This window comes from Prunus avium, chromosome 1, assembly GCF_965620075.1.
Source record: "Prunus avium chromosome 1, drPruAviu1.hap1.1, whole genome shotgun sequence".
NCBI lineage: Eukaryota > Viridiplantae > Streptophyta > Magnoliopsida > Rosales > Rosaceae > Prunus > Prunus avium.
The window spans coordinates 27,853,330-27,877,709 of NC_142284.1; positions in this window are offsets into that span (position 1 = coordinate 27,853,330).

Sequence of the window (24,380 nt, forward strand, 5' to 3'; positions counted from 1 at the left end):
GGAGTCATTTGGTGCGTTTTGAGTGAAATCCAATCGCTAGAAGTATGGAATACACCAACCACTCCAATTAGGAACGAACTGCCGTTGAACTTGAATTGTCCAATTTCTCACACCTATTGATTTCGGATCGAGCCCAAAACTTGGGCAACAACATAATATGGTGGGAGGAGTCATTTGGTTAGTTTTGAGTGAAATCCAATCGCTAGAAGTATGGAATACACCAACCACTCCAATTAGGAACGAACCGCCGTTGAACTTGAATTGTCCAATTTGGAACACCTATTGATTTCGGATCGAGGCCAAATCTTGGGCAACATCATAATATGGTGGGAGGAGTCATTTGCTGAGTTTTGAGTGAAATCCAATCACTAGAAGTATGGAATACACCAACCACTCCAATTAGGAACGAACTGCCCTTGAACTTGAATTGTCCAATTTGGAACACCTATTGATTTCGGATCGAGCCCAAAACTTGGGCAACAACATAATATGGTGGGAGGAGTCATTTGGTGAGTTTTGAGAGAAATCCAACCGCTAGAAGTATGGAATACACCAACCACTCCAATTAGGAACGAACTGCCATTGAACTTGAATTGTCCAATTTCTCTCACCTATTGATTTCGGATCGAGCCCAAAACATGGGTAACATCATAATATGGTGGGAGGAGTCATTTGGTGCGTTTTGGGTGAAATCCAATCGCTTGAAGTATGGAATACACCAACCACTCAAATTAGGAACGAACTGCCGTTGAACTTGAATTGTCCAATTTGGAACACCTATTGATTTCGGATCGAGCCCAAAACTTGGGCAACATCATAATATGGTGGGAGGAGTCATTTGGTGAGGTTTGAGTGAAATCCAATCGCTAGAAGTATGGACTACACCAACCACTCCAATTAGGAACGAACTGCCGTTCAACTTGAATTGTCCAATTTCTCACACCTATTGATTTCGGATCGAGCCCAAAACATGGGCAGCATCATAATATGGTGGGAGGAGTCATTTGGTGAGGTTTGAGTGAAATCCAATCGCTAGAAGTATGGAATACACCAACCACTCCAATTAGGAACGAACTGCCGTTGAACTTGAATTGTCCAATTTCTCACACCTATTGATTTCGGATCGAGCCCAAAACTTGGGCAACATCATAATACGGTGGGAGGAGTCATTTGGTTAGTTTTGAGTGAAATCCAATCGCTAGAAGTATGGAATACACCAACCACTCCAATTAGGAACGAACTGCCGTTGAACTTGAATTGTCCAATTTGGAACACCTATTGATTTCGGATCGAGGCCAAATCTTGGGCAACATCAAAATATGGTGGGAGGAGTCATTTGGTGCGTTTTGAGTGAAATCCAATCGCTAGAAGTATGGAATACACCAACCACTCCAATTAGGAACGAACTGTCGTTGTACTTGAATTGTCCCATTTGGAACACCTATTGATTTCGGATCGAGCCCAAAACTTGGGCAACATCATAATATGGTGGGAGGAGTCATTTGGTGAGTTTTGAGTGAAATGCAATCGCTAGAAGTATGGAATACACCAACCACTCCAATTAGGAACGAACTGCCGTTCAACTTGAATTGTCCAATTTCTCACACCTATTAATTTCGGATTGAGCCCAAAACTTGGGCAACAAAATAATATGGTCGGAGGAGTCATTTGGTGAGTTTTAAGTGAAATCCAATCGCTAGAAGTATGGAATACACCAACCACTCCAATTAGGAACGAACTGCCGTTCAACTTGAATTGTCCAATTTTGAACACCTATTGATTTCGGATCGAGCCCAAAACTTGGGCAACATCATAATATGGTGGGAGGAGTCATTTGGTGCGGTTTGAGTGAATTCCAATCGCTAGAAGTATGGAATACACCAACCACTCCAATTAGGAACGAACTGCCGTTGAACTTGAATTGTCCAATTTCTCACACCTATTGATTTCGGATCGAGCCCAAAACTTGGGCAACATCATAATATGGTGGGAGGAGTCATTTGGTTAGTTTTGAGTGAAATCCAATCGCTAGAAGTATGGAATACACCAACCACTCCAATTTGGAACGAACTGCCGTTGAACTTGAATTGTCCAATTTGGAACACCTATTGATTTCGGATCGAGGCCAAATCTTGGGCAACATCATAATATGGTGGGAGGAGTCATTTGGTGAGTTTTGAGTGAAATCCAATCGCTAGAAGTATGGAATACACCAACCACTCCAATTAGGAACGAACTGCCGTTGTACTTGAATTGTCCAATTTGGAACACCTATTGATTTCGGATCGAGCCCAAAACTTGGGCAACATCATAATATGGTGGGAGGAGTCATTTGGTGAGTTTTGAGTGAAATGCAATCTCTAGAAGTATGGAATACACCAACCACTCCAATTAGGAACGAACTGCCGTTCAACTTGAATTGTCCAATTTTGAACACCTATTTATTTCGGATTGAGCCCAAAACTTGGGCAACAAAATAATATGGTCGGAGGAGTCATTTGGTGAGTTTTGAGTGAAATCTAATCGCTAGAAGTATGGAATACACCAACCACTCCAATTAGGAACGAACTGCCGTTCAACTTGAATTGTCCAATTTCTCACACCTATTGATTTAGGATCGAGCCCAAAACTTGGGCAACAAAATAATATGGTTGGAGGAGTCATTTGGTGAGTTTTAAGTGAAATCCAATCGCTAGAAGTATGGAATACACCAACCACTCCAATTAGGAACGAACTGCCGTTCAACTTGAATTGTCCAATTTTGAACACCTATTGATTTCGGATCGAGCCCAAAACTTGGGCAACATCATAATATGGTGGGAGGAGTCATTTGGTGCGGTTTGAGTGAATTCCAATCGCTAGAAGTATGGAATACACCAACCACTCCAATTAGGAACGAACTGCCGTTGAACTTGAATTGGCCAATTTCTAACACCTATTGATTTCGGATCGAGCCCAAAACTTGGGCAACATCATAATATGGTGGGAGGAGTCATTTGGTGAGTTTTGAGTGACATCCAATCGATAGAAGTATGGAATACACCAACCACTCCAATTTGGAACGAACTGCCTGTCAACTTGAATTGTCCAATTTCTCACACCTATTTATTTCGGAACGAGCCCAAAATTTGGGCAACACCATAATATGGTGGGAGGAGTCATTTGGTGAGTTTTGAGTGAAATCCAATCGCTAGAACTGTGGAATACACCAACCACTCCAATTAGGAACGAACTGCCGTTGAACTTGAATTGTCCAATTTGGAACACCTATTGATTTCGGATCGAGCCCAAAACTTGGGCAACGTCATAATATGGTGGGAGGAGTCATTTGGTGAGTTTTGAGTGAAATCCAATCGCTAGAAGTATGGAATTCACCAACCACTCCAATTTGGAAAGAACTGCCGTTCAACTTGAATTGTCCAATTTCTCACACCTATTTATTTCGGATCGAGCCCAAAATTTGGGCAACATCATAATATGGTGGGAGGAGTCATTTGGTGAGTTTTGAGTGAAATCCAATCGCTAGAAGTTTGGAACACACCAACAACTCCAATTAGGAACGAACTGCCGTTGAACTTGAATTGTCCAATTTCTCACACCTATTGATTTCGGATCGAGCCCAAAACTCGGGCAGCATCATAATATGGTGGGAGGAGTCATTTGGTTCGTTTTGAGTGAAATCCAATCGCTAGAAGTATGGAATACACCAACCACTCCAATTAGGAACGAACTGCCGTTCAAATTGAATTGACCAATTTCTCACACGTATTGATTTCGGATCGAGCCCAAAACTTGGGCAACATCGTAATATGGTGGGAGGAGTCATTTGGTGAGTTTTGAGTGAAATCCAATCGCTAGAACTATGGAATACACCAACCACTCCAATTAGGAACGAACTGCCGTTGAACTTGAATTGTCCAATTTGGAACACCTATTGATTTCGGATCGAACCCAAAACTTGGGCAACATCATAATATGGTGGGAGGAGTCATTTGGTGAGTTTTGAGTGAAATCCAATCGCTAGAAGTATGGAATACACCAACCACTCCAATTACGAACCAACTGCCGTTGAACTTGAATTGTCCAATTTGGAACACCTATTGATTTCGGATCGAGCCCAAAACTTGGGCAACATCATAATATGGTGGGAGGAGTCATTTGGTGAGTTTTGAGTGAAATCCAATCGCTAGAAGTATGGAATACACCAACCCCTCCAATTAGGAACGAACTGCCGTTCAAACTGAATTGACCAATTTCTCACACGTATTGATTTCGGATCGAGCCCACAACTTGGGCAACATCATAATATGGTGGGAGGAGTCATTTGGCGAGTTTTGAGTGAAATCCAATCGCTAGAAGTATGGAATACACCAACCACTCCAATTAGGAACGAACTGCCGTTGAACTTGAATTGTCCAATTTGGAACACCTATTGATTTCGGATCGAACCCAAAACTTGGGCAACATCATAATATAGTGGGAGGAGTCATTTGGTGAGTTTTGAGTGAAATCCAATCGCTAGAAGTATGGAATACACCAACCACTCCAATTAGGAACGAAATGCCGTTGAACTTGAATTGTCCAATTTGGAACACCTATTGAATTCGGATCGAGCCCAAAACTTGGGCATCATCATAATTTGGTGGGAGGAGTCATTTGGTGAGTTTTGAGAGAAATCCAAACGCTAGAAGTATGGAATACACCAACCACTCCAATTAGGAACGAACTGCCGTTGAACTTGAATTCTCCAATTTGGAACACCTATTGATTTCGGATCAAGCCCAAAACTTGGGCAACATCATAATATGGTGGGAGGAGTCATTTGGTGAGTTTTGAGTGAAATCCAATCGCTAGAAGTGTGGAATACACCAACCACTCCAATTAGGAATGAACTGCCGTTGAACTTGAATTGTCCAATTTATCACAGCTATTGATTACGGATCGATCCCAAAACTTGGGCAACATCATCATATGGTGGGAGGAGTCATTTGGTGAGTTTTGAGTGAAATCCAATCGCTAGAAGTATGGAATACACCAACCACTCCAATTAGGAACGAACTGCCGTTGAACTTGAATTGTCCAATTTCTCACACCTATTGATTTCGGATCGAGCCCAAAACTTGGGCAACATCATAACATGGTGGGAGGAGTCATTTGGCGAGTTTTGAGTGAAATCCAATCGCTAGAACTATGGAATACACCAACCACTCCAATTAGGAACGAACTGCCGTTGAACTTGAGTTGTCCAATTTTGAACACCTATTCATTTCGGATCGAGCCCAAAACTTGGGCAACATTATAATATGGTGGGAGGAGTCATTTGGTGAGTTTTGAGTGAAATCCAATCGCTAGAAGTATGGAATACACCAACCCCTCCAATTAGGAACGAAATGCCGTTGAAATTGAATTGACCAATTTCTCACACCTATTGATTTCGGATCGATCCCAAAACTTGGGTAACATCATAATATGGTGGGAGTAGTCATTTGGTGAGTTTTGAGTGAAATCCAAACGCTAGAAGTATGGAATACACCAACCACTCCAATTAGGAACGAACTGCCGTTGAACGTGAATTGTCCAATTTGGAACACCTATTGATTTCGGATCGAGCCCCAAACTTGGGCAACGTCATAATATGGTGGGAGGAGTCATTTGGTGATATTTGAGTGAAATTCAATCGCTAGAAGTATGGAATTCACCAACCACTCCAATTAGGAACGAACTTCCGTTGAACTTGAATTGTCCAATTTTGAACACCTATTGATTTCGGATCGAGCCCAAAACTTGGGCAACATCATAATATGGTGGGAGGAGTCATTTGGTGAGTTTTGAGTGAAATCCAATCGCTAGAAGTATGGAATACACCAACCACTCCAATTAGGAACGAACTGCCGTTCAAATTGAATTGACCAATTTCGCACACGTATTGATTTCGGATCGACCCCAAAACTTGGGCAACATCATAATATGGTGGGAGGAGTCATTTGGTGAGTTTTGAGTGAAATCCAATCGCTAGAAGTATGGAATATACCAACCACTCCAATTAGGAACGAACTGCCGTTGAACTTGAATTGTCCAATTTGGAACAGCTATTGATTTCGGACCGAGCCCAAAACTTGGGCAACATCATAATATGGTGGGAGGAGTCATTTGGTGAGTTTTGAGTGAAATCCAACCGCTAGAAGTATGGAATACACCAACCACTCCAATTAGGAACGAAGTGCCGTTGAACTTGAATTGTCCAATTTCTCACACCTATTGATTTCGGATCGAGTCCCAAACTTGGGCAACATCATAATATGGTGGGAGGAGTCATTTGGTGAGTTTTGAGTGAAATCCAATGGCTAGAAGTATGGAATACACCAACCACTCCAATTAGGAACGAACTGCCGTTGAACTTGAATTGTCCAATTTCTCACACCTATTGATTTCGGATCGAGCCCAAAACTTGGGCAACATCATAATATGGTGGGAGGAGTCGTTTGGTGAGTTTTGAGTGAAATCCAATCGATAGAAGTATGGAATACACCAACCACTCCAACTTGGAACGAACTGCCGTTCAACTTGAATTGTCCAATTTCTCACACCTATTGATTTCGGATCGAGCCCAAAACTTGGGCAACATCATAATATGGTGGGAGGAGTCATTTGGTGAGTTTTTAGTGAAATCCAATCGCTAGAACTATGGAATACACCAACCACTCCAATTAGGAACGAACTGCCGTTGAACTTGAATTGTCCAATTTTGAACACCTATTGATTTCGGATCGAGCCCAAAACTTGGGCAACATTATAATATGGTGGGAGGAGTCATTTGGTGAGTTTTGAGTGAAATCCAATCGCTAGAAGTATGTAATACACCAACCCCTCCAATTAGGAACGAAATGCCGTTGAAATTGAATTGACCAATTTCTAACACCTATTGATTTCGGATCGATCCCAAAACTTGGGCAACATCATAATATGGTGGGAGTAGTCATTTGGTGAGTTTTGAGTGAAATCCAAACGCTAGAAGTATGGAATACACCAACCACTCCAATTAGGAACGAACTGCCGTTGAACGTGAATTGTCCAATTTGGAACACCTATTGATTTCGGATCGAGCCCCAAACTTGGGCAACGTCATAATATGGTGGGAGGAGTCATTTGGTGACTTTTGAGTGAAATTCAATCGCTAGAAGTATGGAATACACCAACCACTCCAATTAGGAACGAACTGCCGTTGAACTTGAATTGTCCAATTTTGAACACCTATTGATTTCGGATCGAGCCCAAAACTTGGGCAACATCATAATATGGTGGGAGGAGTCATTTGGTGAGTTTTGAGTGAAATCCAATCGCTAGAAGTATGGAATACACCAACCACTCCAATTAGGAACGAACTGCCGTTGAACTTGAATTGTCCAATTTTGTACACCTATTGATTTCGGATCGAGCCCAAAACTTGGGCAACATCATAATATGGTGGGAGGAGTCATTTGGTGAGTTTTGAGTGAAATCCAATCGCAAGAAGTATGGAATACACCAACCACTCCAATTAGGAACGACATGCCGTTGAAATTGAATTGACCCATTTCTCACACCTATTGATTTCGGATCGATCCCAAAACTTGTGCAACATCGTAGTATGGTGGGAGGAGTCATTTGGTTCGTTTTGAGTGAAATCCAATCGCTAGAAGTATGTAATACACCAACCACTCCAATTAGGAACGAACTGCCGTTGAACTTGAATTGTCCAATTTGGAACACCTATTGATTTCGGATCGAGCCCAAAACTTGGGCAACATCATAATATGGTGGGAGGAGTCATTTGGTGAGTTTTGAGTGAAATCCAAACGCTAGAAGTATGGAATGCACCAACCACTCCAATTAGGAACGAACTGCCGTTGAACTTGAATTGTTCAATTTGGAACACCTACTGATTTCGGATCGAGCCCAAAACATGGGCAACATCATAATATGGTGGGAGGAGTCATTTGGTGAGTTTTGAGTGAAATCCAATCGCTAGAAGTTTGGAATACACCAACCACTCCAATTAGGAACGAACTGCCGTTGAACTTGAATTGTCCAATTTCTCACACCTATTGATTTCGGATCGAGCCCAAAACTTGGGCAACATCATAATATGGTGGGAGGAGTCATTTGGTGAGTTTTGAGTGAAATCCAATCGCTAGAAGTATGGAATACACCAACCACTCCAATTAGGAACGAACTGCCGTTGAACTTGAATTGTCCAATTTCTCACACCTATTCATTTCAGATCAAGCCCAAAACTTGGGCAACATCATAATATGGTGGGAGGAGTCATTTGGTGAATTTTTAGTGAAATCCAATCGCTAGAAGTATGGAATACACCAACCACTCCAATTAGGAACGAACTGCCGTTGAACTTGAATTGTCCAATTTGGAACACCTATTGATTTCGGATCGAGCCCAAAACTTGGGCAACATCATAATATGGTGAGAGGAGTCATTTGGGGAGTTTTGAGTGAAATCCAATCGCTAGAAGTATGGAATTCACCAACCACTCCAATTAGGAACGAACAGCCGTTGAACTTGAATTGTGCAATTTGGAACACCTATTGATTTCGGATCGAGCCCAAAACTTGGGCAACATCATAATATGGTGGGAGGAGTCATTTGGTGAGTTTTGAGTGAAATCCAATCGCTAGAAGTATGGAATTCACCAACCACTCCAATTAGGAACGAACTGCCGTTGAACTTGAATTGTCCAATTTTGAACACCTATTGATTTCGGATCGAGCCCAAAACTTGGGCAACATCATAATATGGTGGGAGGAGTCATTTGGTGAGTTTGGAGGGAAATCCAATCGCTAGAAGTATGGAATACACCAACCACTCCAATTAGGAACGAACTGCCGTTGAACGTGAATTGTCCAATTTGGAACACCTATTGATTTCGGATCGAGCCCCAAACTTGGGCAACGTCATAATATGGTGGGAGGAGTCATTTGGTGACTTTTGAGTGAAATTCAATCGCTAGAAGTATGGAATTCACCAACCACTCCAATTAGGAACGAACTTCCGATGAACTTGAATTGTCCAATTTTGAACACCTATTGATTTCGGATCGAGCCCAAAACTTGGGCAACATCATAATATGGTGGGAGGAGTCATTTGGTGAGTTTTGAGCGAAATCCAATCGCTAGAAGTATGGAATACACCAACCACTCCAATTAGGAACGAACTGCCGTTGAACTTGAATTGTCCAATTTTGAACACCTATTGATTTCGGATCGAGCCCAAAACTTGGGCAACATCATAATATGGTGGGAGGAGTCATTTGGTGAGTTTTGAGTGAAATCCAATCGCTAGAAGTATGGAATACACCAACCCCTCCAATTAGGAACGAAATGCCGTTGAAATTGAATTGTCCAATTTCTCACACCTATTGATTTCGGATCGAGCCCAAAACTTGGGCAACATCATAATATGGTGGGAGGAGTCGTTTGGTGAGTTTTGAGTGAAATCCAATCGATAGAAGTATGGAATACACCAACCACTCCAACTTGGAACGAACTGCCGTTCAACTTGAATTGTCCAATTTCTCACACCTATTGATTTCGGATCGAGCCCAAAACTTGGGCAACATCATAATATGGTGGGAGGAGTCATTTGGTGGGTTTTGAGAGAAATCCAATCGCTAGAACTATGGAATACACCAACCACTCCAATTAGGAACGAACTGCCGTTGAACTTGAATTGTCCAATTTCTCACACCTATTGATTTCGGATCGAGCCCCAAACTTGGGCAACATCATAATATGGTGGGAGGAGTCATTTGGTGAGTTTTGAGTGAAATCCAATGGCTAGAAGTATGGAATACACCAACCACTCCAATTAGGATCGAGCCCCAAACTTGGGCAACATCATAATATGGTGGGAGGAGTCATTTGGTGAGTTTTGAGTGAAATCCAATCGCTAGAAGTATGGAATACACCAACCACTCCAATTAGGAACGAACTGCCGTTGAACTTGAATTGTCCAATTTCTCACACCTATTGATTTCAGATCGAGCCCAAAACTTGGGCAACATCATAATAAGGTGGGAGGAGTCATTTGGTGACTTTTGAGTGAAATCCAATCGCTAGAAGTATGGAATACACCAACCACTCCAATTAGGAACGAACTGCCGTTGAACTTGAATTGTCCAATTTCTCACACCTATTGATTTCGGATCGAGCCCCAAACTTGGGCAACATCATAATATGGTGGGAGGAGTCATTTGGTGCGTTTTGAGTGAAATCCAATGGCTAGAAGTATGGAATACACCAACCACTCCAATTAGGAACGAAGTGCCGTTGAACTTGAATTGTCCAATTTGGAACACCTATTGATTTCGGATCGAGCCCAAAACTTGGGCAACATCATAATATGGTGGGAGGAGTCATTTGGTGAGTTTTGAGTGAAATCCAATCGATAGAAGTATGGAATACACCAACCATTCCAATTTGGAACGAACTGCCGTTGAACTTGAATTGTCCAATTTCTCACACCTATTGATTTCGGATCGAGCCCAAAACTTGGGCAACATCATAATATGGTGGGAGGAGTCATTTGGTGAGTTTTGAGTGAAATCCAATCGATAGAAGTATGGAATACACCAACCACTCCAATTAGGAACGAACTGCCGTTGAACTTGAATTGTCCAATTTGGAACACCTATTGATTTCGGATCGAGCCCAAAACTTGGGCAACATCATAATATGGTGGGAGGAGTCATTTGGTGAGTTTTGGGTGAAATCCAATCGATAGAAGTATGGAATACACCAACCAATCCAATTAGGAACGAACTGCCGTTGAACTTGAATTGTCCAATTTCTCACACCTATTGATTTCGGATCGAGCCCCAAACTTGGGCAACATCATAAAATGGTGGGAGGAGTCATTTGGTGAGTTTTGATTGAAATCCAATCGCTAGAAGTATGGAATACACCAACCACTCCAATTAGGAACGAACTGCCGTTGAACTTGAATTGTCCAATTTCTCACACCTATTGATTTCAGATCGAGCCCAAAACTTGGGCAACATCATAATATGGTGGGAGGAGTCATTTGGTGAGTTTTGAGTGAAATCCAATCGCTAGAAGTATGGAATACACCAACCACTCCAATTAGGAACGAACTGCCGTTGAACTTGAATTGTCCAATTTCTCACACCTATTGATTTCAGATCGAGCCCAAAACTTGGGCAACATCATAATAAGGTGGGAGGAGTCATTTGGTGACTTTTGAGTGAAATCCAATCGCTAGAAGTATGGAATACACCAACCACTCCAATTAGGAACGAACTGCCGTTGAACTTGAATTGTCCAATTTCTCACACCTATTGATTTCGGATCGAGCCCCAAACTTGGGCAACATCATAATATGGTGGGAGGAGTCATTTGGTGAGTTTTGAGTGAAATCCAATGGCTAGAAGTATGGAATACACCAACCACTCCAATTAGGAACGAAGTGCCGTTGAACTTGAATTGTCCAATTTGGAACACCTATTGATTTCGGATCGAGCCCAAAACTTGGGCAACATCATAATATGGTGGGAGGAGTCATTTGGTGAGTTTTGAGTGAAATCCAATCGCTAGAAGTTTGGAATACACCAACCACTCCAATTAGGAACGAACTGCCGTTGAACTTGAATTGTCCAATTTCTCACACCTATTGATTTCGGATCGAGCCCAAAACTTGGGCAACATCATAATATGGTGGGAGGAGTCATTTGGTGAGTTTTGATTGAAATCCAATCTCTAGAAGTATGGAATACACCAACCACTCCAATTAGGAACGAACTGCCGTTGAACTTGAATTGTCCAATTTCTCACACCTATTGATTTCAGATCGAGCCCAAAACTTGGGCAACATCATAATATGGTGGGAGGAGTCATTTGGTGAGTTTTGAGTGAAATCCAATCGCTAGAAGTATGGAATACACCAACCACTCCAATTAGGAACGAACTGCCGTTGAACTTGAATTGTCCAATTTCTCACACCTATTGATTTCAGATCGAGCCCAAAACTTGGGCAACATCATAATAAGGTGGGAGGAGTCATTTGGTGACTTTTGAGTGAAATCCAATCGCTAGAAGTATGGAATACACCAACCACTCCAATTAGGAACGAACTGCCGTTGAACTTGAATTGTCCAATTTCTCACACCTATTGATTTCGGATCGAGCCCCAAACTTGGGCAACATCATAATATGGTGGGAGGAGTCATTTGGTGAGTTTTGAGTGAAATCCAATGGCTAGAAGTATGGAATACACCAACCACTCCAATTAGGAACGAAGTGCCGTTGAACTTGAATTGTCCAATTTGGAACACCTATTGATTTCGGATCGAGCCCAAAACTTGGGCAACATCATAATATGGTGGGAGGAGTCATTTGGTGAGTTTTGAGTGAAATCCAATCGCTAGAAGTTTGGAATACACCAACCACTCCAATTAGGAACGAACTGCCGTTGAACTTGAATTGTCCAATTTCTCACACCTATTGATTTCGGATCGAGCCCAAAACTTGGGCAACATCATAATATGGTGGGAGGAGTCATTTGGTGAGTTTTGATTGAAATCCAATCTCTAGAAGTATGGAATACACCAACCACTCCAATTAGGAACGAACTGCCGTTGAACTTGAATTGTCCAATTTCTCACACCTATTGATTTCAGATCGAGCCCAAAACTTGGGCAACATCATAATATGGTGGGAGGAGTCATTTGGAGAGTTTTGAGTGAAATCCAATCGCTAGAAGTATGGAATACACCAACCACTCCAATTAGGAACGAACTGCCGTTGAACTTGAATTGTCCAATTTCTCACACCTATTGATTTCAGATCGAGCCCAAAACTTGGGCAACATCATAATAAGGTGGGAGGAGTCATTTGGTGACTTTTGAGTGAAATCCAATCGCTAGAAGTATGGAATACACCAACCACTCCAATTAGGAACGAACTGCCGTTGAACTTGAATTGTCCAATTTCTCACACCTATTGATTTCGGATCGAGCCCCAAACTTGGGCAACATCATAATATGGTGGGAGGAGTCATTTGGTGAGTTTTGAGTGAAATCCAATGGCTAGAAGTATGGAATACACCAACCACTCCAATTAGGAACGAAGTGCCGTTGAACTTGAATTGTCCAATTTGGAACACCTATTGATTTCGGATCGAGCCCAAAACTTGGGCAACATCATAATATGGTGGGAGGAGTCATTTGGTGAGTTTTGAGTGAAATCCAATCGATAGAAGTATGGAATACACCAACCACTCCAATTTGGAACGAACTGCCGTTGAACTTGAATTGTCCAATTTCTCACACCTATTGATTTCGGATCGAGCCCAAAACTTGGGCAACATCATAATATGGTGGGAGGAGTCATTTGGTGAGTTTTGAGTGAAATCCAATCGATAGAAGTATGGAATACACCAACCACTCCAATTAGGAACGAAATGCCGTTGAACTTGAATTGTCCAATTTGGAACACCTATTGATTTCGGATCGAGCCCAAAACTTGGGCAACATCATAATATGGTGGGAGGAGTCATTTGGTGAGTTTTGGGTGAAATCCAATCGCTAGAAGTATGGAATACACCAACCAATCCAATTAGGAACGAACTGCCGTTGAACTTGAATTGTCCAATTTCTCACACCTATTGATTTCGGATCGAGCCCCAAACTTGGGCAACATCATAATATGGTGGGAGGAGTCATTTGGTGAGTTTTGATTGAAATCCAATCGCTAGAAGTATGGAATACACCAACCACTCCAATTAGGAACGAACTGCCGTTGAACTTGAATTGTCCAATTTCTCACACCTATTGATTTCAGATCGAGCCCAAAACTTGGGCAACATCATAATATGGTGGGAGGAGTCATTTGGTGAGTTTTGAGTGAAATCCAATCGCTAGAAGTATGGAATACACCAACCACTCCAATTAGGAACGAACTGCCGTTGAACTTGAATTGTCCAATTTCTCACACCTATTGATTTCAGATCGAGCCCAAAACTTGGGCAACATCATAATAAGGTGGGAGGAGTCATTTGGTGACTTTTGAGTGAAATCCAATCGCTAGAAGTATGGAATACACCAACCACTCCAATTAGGAACGAACTGCCGTTGAACTTGAATTGTCCAATTTCTCACACCTATTGATTTCGGATCGAGCCCCAAACTTGGGCAACATCATAATATGGTGGGAGGAGTCATTTGGTGAGTTTTGAGTGAAATCCAATGGCTAGAAGTATGGAATACACCAACCACTCCAATTAGGAACGAAGTGCCGTTGAACTTGAATTGTCCAATTTGGAACACCTATTGATTTCGGATCGAGCCCAAAACTTGGGCAACATCATAATATGGTGGGAGGAGTCATTTGGTGAGTTTTGAGTGAAATCCAATCGATAGAAGTATGGAATACACCAACCACTCCAATTTGGAACGAACTGCCGTTGAACTTGAATTGTCCAATTTCTCACACCTATTGATTTCGGATCGAGCCCAAAACTTGGGCAACATCATAATATGGTGGGAGGAGTCATTTGGTGAGTTTTGAGTGAAATCCAATCGATAGAAGTATGGAATACACCAACCACTCCAATTAGGAACGAAATGCCGTTGAACTTGAATTGTCCAATTTGGAACACCTATTGATTTCGGATCGAGCCCAAAACTTGGGCAACATCATAATATGGTGGGAGGAGTCATTTGGTGAGTTTTGGGTGAAATCCAATCGATAGAAGTATGGAATACACCAACCAATCCAATTAGGAACGAACTGCCGTTGAACTTGAATTGTCCAATTTCTCACACCTATTGATTTCGGATCGAGCCCCAAACTTGGGCAACATCATAATATGGTGGGAGGAGTCATTTGGTGAGTTTTGATTGAAATCCAATCGCTAGAAGTATGGAATACACCAACCACTCCAATTAGGAACGAACTGCCGTTGAACTTGAATTGTCCAATTTCTCACACCTATTGATTTCAGATCGAGCCCAAAACTTGGGCAACATCATAATATGGTGGGAGGAGTCATTTGGTGAGTTTTGAGTGAAATCCAATCGCTAGAAGTATGGAATACACCAACCACTCCAATTAGGAACGAACTGCCGTTGAACTTGAATTGTCCAATTTCTCACACCTATTGATTTCAGATCGAGCCCAAAACTTGGGCAACATCATAATAAGGTGGGAGGAGTCATTTGGTGACTTTTGAGTGAAATCCAATCGCTAGAAGTATGGAATACACCAACCACTCCAATTAGTAACGAAGTGCCGTTGAACTTGAATTGTCCAATTTCTCACACCTATTGATTTCGGATCGAGCCCCAAACTTGGGCAACATCATAATATGGTGGGAGGAGTCATTTGGTGAGTTTTGAGTGAAATCCAATGGCTAGAAGTATGGAATACACCAACCACTCCAATTAGGAACGAAGTGCCGTTGAACTTGAATTGTCCAATTTGGAACACCTATTGATTTCGGATCGAGCCCAAAACTTGGGCAACATCATAATACGGTGGGAGGAGTCATTTGGTGAGTTTTGAGTGAAATCCAATCGATAGAAGTATGGAATACACCAACCACTCCAATTTGGAACGAACTGCCGTTCAACTTGAATTGTCCAATTTCTCACACCTATTGATTTCGGATCGAGCCCAAAACTTGGGCAACATCATAATATGGTGGGAGGAGTCATTTGGTGAGTTGTGAGTGAAATCCAATCGCTAGAAGTAGGGAATACACCAACCACTCCAATTAGGAACGAACTGCCGTTGAACTTGAATTGTCCAATTTCTCACACCTATTGATTTCGGATCGAGCCCAAAACTTGGGCAACATCATAATATGGTGGGAGGAGTCATTTGGTGAGTTTTGAGTGAAATCCAATCGCTAGAAGTATGGAATACACCAACCACTCCAATTAGGAACGAACTGCCGTAGAACTTGAATTGTCCAATTTGGAACACCTATTGATTTCGGATCGAGCCCAAAACTTGGGCAACATCATAATATGGTGGGAGGAGTCATTTGGTGAGTTTTGGGTGAAATCCAATCGCTAGAAGTATGGAATACACCAACCAATCCAATTAGGAACGAACTGCCGTTGAACTTGAATTGTCCAATTTCTCACACCTATTGATTTCGGATCGAGCCCCAAACTTGGGCAACATCATAATATGGTGGGAGGAGTCATTTGGTGAGTTTTGATTGAAATCCAATCGCTAGAAGTATGGAATACACCAACCACTCCAATTAGGAACGAACTGCCGTTGAACTTGAATTGTCCAATTTCTCACACCTTTTGATTTCAGATCGAGCCCAAAACTTGGGCAACATCATAATATGGTGGGAGGAGTCATTTGGTGAGTTTTGAGTGAAATCCAATCGCTAGAAGTATGGAATACACCAACCACTCCAATTAGGAACGAACTGCCGTTGAACTTGAATTGTCCAATTTCTCACACCTATTGATTTCAGATCGAGCCCAAAACTTGGGCAACATCATAATAAGGTGGGAGGAGTCATTTGGTGACTTTTGAGTGAAATCCAATCGCTAGAAGTATGGAATACACCAACCACTCCAATTAGGAACGAACTGCCGTTGAACTTGAATTGTCCAATTTCTCACACCTATTGATTTCGGATCGAGCCCCAAACTTGGGCAACATCATAATATGGTGGGAGGAGTCATTTGGTGAGTTTTGAGTGAAATCCAATGGCTAGAAGTATGGAATACACCAACCACTCCAATTAGGAACGAAGTGCCGTTGAACTTGAATTGTCCAATTTGGAACACCTATTGATTTCGGATCGAGCCCAAAACTTGGGCAACATCATAATATGGTGGGAGGAGTCATTTGGTGAGTTTTGAGTGAAATCCAATCGATAGAAGTATGGAATACACCAACCACTCCAATTTGGAACGAACTGCCGTTGAACTTGAATTGTCCAATTTCTCACACCTATTGATTTCGGATCGAGCCCAAAACTTGGGCAACATCATAATATGGTGGGAGGAGTCATTTGGTGAGTTTTGAGTGAAATCCAATCGATAGAAGTATGGAATACACCAACCACTCCAATTAGGAACGAAATGCCGTTGAACTTGAATTGTCCAATTTGGAACACCTATTGATTTCGGATCGAGCCCAAAACTTGGGCAACATCATAATATGGTGGGAGGAGTCATTTGGTGAGTTTTGGGTGAAATCCAATCGATAGAAGTATGGAATACACCAACCAATCCAATTAGGAACGAACTGCCGTTGAACTTGAATTGTCCAATTTCTCACACCTATTGATTTCGGATCGAGCCCCAAACTTGGGCAACATCATAATATGGTGGGAGGAGTCATTTGGTGAGTTTTGATTGAAATCCAATCGCTAGAAGTATGGAATACACCAACCACTCCAATTAGGAACGAACTGCCGTTGAACTTGAATTGTCCAATTTCTCACACCTATTGATTTCAGATCGAGCCCAAAACTTGGGCAACATCATAATATGGTGGGAGGAGTCATTTGGTGAGTTTTGAGTGAAATCCAATCGCTAGAAGTATGGAATACACCAACCACTCCAATTAGGAACGAACTGCCGTTGAACTTGAATTGTCCAATTTCTCACACCTATTGATTTCAGATCGAGCCCAAAACTTGGGCAACATCATAATAAGGTGGGAGGAGTCATTTGGTGACTTTTGAGTGAAATCCAATCGCTAGAAGTATGGAATACACCAACCACTCCAATTAGGAACGAAGTGCCGTTGAACTTGAATTGTCCAATTTCTCACACCTATTGATTTCGGATCGAGCCCCAAACTTGGGCAACATCATAATATGGTGGGAGGAGTCATTTGGTGAGTTTTGAGTGAAATCCAATGGCTAGAAGTATGGAATACACCAACCACTCCAATTAGGAACGAAGTGCCGTTGAACTTGAATTGTACAATTTGGAACACCTATTGATTTCGGATCGAGCCCAAAACTTGGGCAACATCATAATACGGTGGGAGGAGTCATTTGGTGAGTTTTGAGTGAAATCCAATCGATAGAAGTATGGAATACACCAACCACTCCAATTTGGAACGAACTGCCGTTCAACTTGAATTGTCCAATTTCTCACACCTATTGATTTCGGATCGAGCCCAAAACTTGGGCAACATCATAATATGGTGGGAGGAGTCATTTGGTGAGTTGTGAGTGAAATCCAATCGCTAGAAGTAGGGAATACACCAACCACTCCAATTAGGAACGAACTGCCGTTGAACTTGAATTGTCCAATTTCTCACACCTATTGATTTCGGATCGAGCCCAAAACTTGGGCAACATCATAATATGGTGGGAGGAGTCATTTGGTGAGTTTTGAGTGAAATCCAATCGCTAGAAGTATGGAATACACCAACCACTCCAATTAGGAACGAACTGCCGTTGAACTTGAATTGTCCAATTTCTCACACCTAATGATTTCGGATCGAGCCCAAAACTTGGGCAACATCATAATATGGTGGGAGGAGTCATTTGGTGGGTTTTGAGTGAAATCCAAACGCTAGAAGTATGGAATACACCAACCACTCCAATTAGGAACGAACTGCCGTTGAACTTGAATTGTCCAATTTGGAACACCTATTGATTTCGGATCGGGCCCAAAACTTGGGCAGCATCATAATATGGTGGGAGGAGTCATTTGGTGAGTTTTGAGTGAAATCAAATCGTTAGAACTATGGAATACACCAACCACTCCAATTAGGAACGAACTGCCGTTGAACTTGAATTGTCCAATTTGGAACACCTATTGATTTCAGATCGAGCCCAAAACTTGGGCAACATCATAATAAGGTGGGAGGAGTCATTTGGTGACTTTTGAGTGAAATCCAATCGCTAGAAGTATGGAATACACCAACCACTCCAATTAGGAACGAACTGCCGTTGAACTTGAATTGTCCAATTTCTCACACCTCTTGATTTCAGATCGAGCCCAAAACTTGGGCAACATCATAATATGGTGGGAGGAGTCATTTGGTGAGTTTTGAGTGAAATCCAATCGCTAGTAGTACGGAATACACCAACCACTCCAATTAGGAACGAAATGCCGTTGAAATTGAATTGACCAATTTCTCACACCTATTGATTTTGGATCGATCCCAAAACTTGGGCAACATCATAATATGGTGGGCGGAGTAATTTGGTGAGTTTTGAGTGAAATCCAAACGCTAGAAGTATGGAATACACCAACCACGCCAATTAGGAACGAACTGCCGTTGAACTTGAATTGTCCAATTTCTCACACCTTTTGATTTCGAATCGAGCCCCAAACTTGGGCAACATCATAATATGGTGGGAGGAGTCATTTGGTGAGTTTTGAGTGAAATCCATTCGCTAGAAGTATGGAACACACCAACCACTCCAATTAGGAACGAACTGCCGTTGAACTTGAATTGTCCAATTTCTCACACGTATTGATTTCGGATCGAGCCCAAAACTTGGGCAACATCATAATATGGTGGGAGGAGTCATTTGGTGAGTTTTAGGTGAAATCCAATCGATAGAAGTATGGAATACACCAACCACTCCAATTTGGAACGAACTGCCGTTCAACTTGAATTGTCCAATTTCTCACACCTATTGATTTCGGATCGGGCCCAAAACTTGGGCAACATCATAATATGGTGGGAGGAGTCATTTGGTGAGTTTTGAGTGAAATCCAATCACTAGAAGTGTGGAATACACCAACCACTCCAATTAGGAACGAACTGCCGTTGAACTTGAATTGTCCAATTTGCAACACCTATTGATTTCGGATTGAGCCCAAAACTTGGGGAACATCATAATATGGTGGGAGGAGTCATTTGGTGAGTTTTGAGTGAAATCCATTCGCTAGAAGTATGGAATACACCAACCACTCCAATTAGGAAAGAACTGCCGTTGAACTTGAATTGTCCAATTTGTCACACCTATTGATTTCGGATCCAGCCCAAAACTTGGGCAACATCATAATATCGTGGGAGAAGTCATTTGGTGAGTTTTGAGTGAAATCCAATGGCTAGAAGTATGGAATACACCAACCACTCCAATTAGGAACGAACTGCCGTTGAACTTGAATTGTCCAATTTCTCACACCTATTGATTTCGGATCGAGCCCAAAACTTGGGCAACATCATAATATGGTGGGAGGAGCCATTTGGTGAGTTTCGGGTGAAATCCAATCGATAGAAGTATGGAATACACCAACCACTCCAATTTGGAACGAACTGCCGTTCAACTTGAATTGACCAATTTCTCACACCTATTGATTTCGAATCGAGCCCGAAACTTGGGCAACAGCATAATATGGTGGGAGGAGTCATTTGGTGAGTTTTGGGTGAAATCCAATCACTAGAAGTACGGAATACACTAACCACTCCAATTAGTAACAAACTGCCGTTGAACTTGAATTGTCCAATTTGTCACACCTATTGATTTCGAATCGAGCCCCAAACTTGGGCAACATCATAATATGGTGGGAGGAGTCATTTGGTGAGTTTTGAGTGAAATCCATTCGCTAGAAGTATGGAACACACCAACCACTCCAATTAGGAACGAACTGCCGTTGAACTTGAATTGTCCAATTTCTCACACCTATTGATTTCGGATCGAGCCCAAAACTTGGGCAACATCATAATATGGTGGGTGGAGTCATTTGGTGAGTTTTAGGTGAAATCCAATCTATAGAAGTACGGAATACACCAACCACTCCAATTTGGAACGAACTGCCGTTCAACTTGAATTCTCCAATTTCTCACACCTATTGATTTCGGATCGAGCCCAAAACTTGGGCAACATCGTAATATGGTGGGAGGAGTCATTTGGTGAGTTTTGAGTGAAATACAATCGCTAGAAGTATGGAATACACCAACCACTCCAATTAGGAACGAACTGCCGTTGAACTTGAATTGTCCAATTTGGAACACCTATTGATTTCGGATCGAGCCCAAAACTTGGGCAGCAACATAATATGGTGGGAGGAGTCATTTGGTGAGTTTTGAGTGAAATCCAATCGCTAGAATTCTGGAATACACTAACCACTCCAATTAGGAACGAACTGCGGTTGAACTTGAATTGTCCAATTTCACACACATATTGATTTCGGATCGAGCCCCAAACTTGGGCAACATCATAATATGGTGGGAGGAGTCATTTGGTTAGTTTTGAGTGAAATCCAATCGCTAGAAGTATGGAATACACCAACCACTCCAATTAGGAACGAACTGCCGTTGAACTTGAATTGTCCAATTTCTCACACCTATTGATTTCGGATCGAGCCGAAAACTTGGGCAACATGATAATATGGTGGGAGGACTCATTTGGTTAGTTTTGAGTGAAATCCAATCACTAGAAGTATGGAATACACCAACCACTCCAATTAGGAACGAACTGCCGTTGAACTTGAATTGTCCAATTTCTCACACCTATTGATTTCGTATCGAGCCCAAAACTTGGGTAACATCATAATATGGTGGGAGGAGTCATTCGGTGAGTTTTGAGTGAAATCCAATCGCTAGAACTATGGAATACACCAACCACTCCAATTACGAACGAACTGCCGTTGAACTTGAATTGTCCAATTTGGAACACCTATTGATTTCGGATCGAGCCCAAAACTTGGGCAACATCATAATATGGTGGGAGGAGTCATTTGGTGAGTTTTGAGTGAAATCCAATCGCTAGAAGTATGGAATACACCAACCACTCCAATTAGGAACGAACAGCCGTTGAACTTGAATTGTCCAATTTGGGACACCTATTGATTTCAGTTCGAGCCCAAAACTTGGGCAACATGATAATATGGTGGGAGGAGTCATTTGGTGGGTTTTGGGTGAAATCCAATCGCTAGAAGTATGGAATACACCAACCACTCCAATTAGGAACGAACTGCCGTTGAACTTGAATTGTCCAATTTGGAACACCTATTGATTTCGGATCGAGCCCAAATCTTGGGCAACATCATAATATGGTGGGAGGAATCATTTTGTGAGTTTTGAGTGAAATCCAATCGCTAAAACTATGGAATACACCAACCACTCCAATTACGAACGAACTGCCGTTGAACTTGAATTGTCCAATTTGGAACACCTATTGATTTCGGTTCGAGCCCAAAACTTGGGCAACATCATAATATGGTGGGAGGAGTCATTCGGTGAGTTTTGGGTGAAATCCAATCGCTAGAAGTATGGAATACACCAACCACTCCAAGTAGGAACGAACTGCCGTTGAACTTGAATTGTCCAATTTGGAACACCTATTGATTTCGGATTGAGCCCAAAACTTGGGCAACATCATAATACAGTGGGAGGAGTCATTTGGTTAGTTTTGACTGAAATCCAATCGCTAGAAGTATGGAATACACCAACCACTCCAAGTAGGAACGAACTGCCGTTGAACTTGAATTGTCCAATTTGGAACACCTATTGATTTCGGATCGAGCCCAAATCTTGGGCAACATCATAATATGGTGGGAGGAATCATTTCGTGAGTTTTGAGTGAAATCCAAACGCTAGAAGTATGGAATACACCAACCACTCCAATTGGGAACGAACTGCCGTTCAACTTGAATTGTCCAATTTCTAACACCTATTGATTTCGGATCGAGCCCAAAACTTGGGCAACGTCATAATATGGTGGGAGGAGTCATTTGGTGAGTTTTGAGTGAAATCGAATCGCTAGAAGTATGGAATTCACCAACCACTCCAATTAGGAACAAACTGCCGTTGAACTTGAATTGTCCAATTTTGAACACCTATTGATTTCGGATCGAGCCCAAAACTTGGGCAACATCATAATATGGTGGGAGGAGTCATTTGGTGAGTTTTGAGTGAAATCCAGTCGCTAGAAGTATGGAATACACTAACCACTCCAATTAGGAACGAACTGCCGTTGAACTTGAATTGTCCAATTTCTCACACCTATTGATTTCGGATCGAGCCCCAAACTTGGGCAACATCATAATATGGTGGGAGGAGTCATTTGGTTAGTTTTGAGTGAAATCCAATCGCTAGAAGTATGGAATACACCAACCACTCCAATTAGGAACGAACTGCCGTTGAACTTGAATTGTCCAATTTCTCACACCTATTGATTTCGGATCGAGCCCAAAACTTGGGCAACGTCATAATATGGTGGGAGGAGTCATTTGGTGAGTTTTGAGTGAAATCCAGTCGCTATAAGTATGGAATCAACTGACCACTCCAATTAGGAACGAACTGCCGTTGAACTTGAATTGTCCAATTTCTCACACCTCTTGATTTCAGATCGATCCCAAAACTTGGGCAACATCATAATATGGAGGGAGGAGTCATTTGGTGAGTTTTGAGTGAAATCCAATCGCTAGAAGTATGGAATAAACTAACCACTCCAATTAGGAACGAACTGCCGTTGAACTTGAATTGTCCAATTTGGAACACCTACTGATTTCGGATCGAGCCCAAAACTTGGGCAACAACATAATATGGTGGGAGGAGTCATTTGGTGAGTTTTGAGTGAAATCCAATCGCTAGAAGTATGGAATACACCAACCACTCCAATTAGGAACGAACTGCCGTTGAACTAGATTTGTCCAATTTGGAACACCTATTGACTTCGGATCGAGCCCAAAACTTGGGCAACATCATAATATGGGGGGAGGAGTCATTTGGTGAGTTTTGAGTGAAATCCAATCGCTAGAAGTATGGAATACACCAACCACTCCAATTAGGAACGAACTGCCGTTGAACTTGAATTGTCCAATTTGGAACACCTACTGGTTTCGGATCGAGCCCAAAACTTGGGCAACAACATAATATGGTGGGAGGAGTCATTTGGTGAGTTTTGAGTGAAATCCAATCGCTAGAAGTATGGAATACACCAACCACTCCAATTAGGAACGAACTGCCGTTGAACTTGAATTGTCCAATTTGGAACACCTATTGATTTCGGTTCGATCCCAAAACTTGGGCAACATGATAATATGGTGGGAGGAGTCATTTGGTGAGTTTTGAGTGAAATCCAATCGCTAGAAGTATGGAATAAACTAACCACTCCAATTAGGAACGAACTGCCGTTGAACTTGAATTGTCGAATTTCTCACACCTACGGATTTCGGATCGAGCCCAAAATTGGGTAACATCATAATATGGTGGGAGTAGTCATTTGGTGAGTTTTGAGTGAAATCCAATCGTTAGAAGTATGGAATACACCAAACACTCCAATTAGGAACGAACTGCCGTTGAACTTGAATTGTCCAATTTCTCACACATCTTGATTTCAGATCGGGCCCAAAACTTGGGAAACATCATAATATGGTGGGAGGAGTCATTTGGTGAGTTTTGAGTGAAATCCAA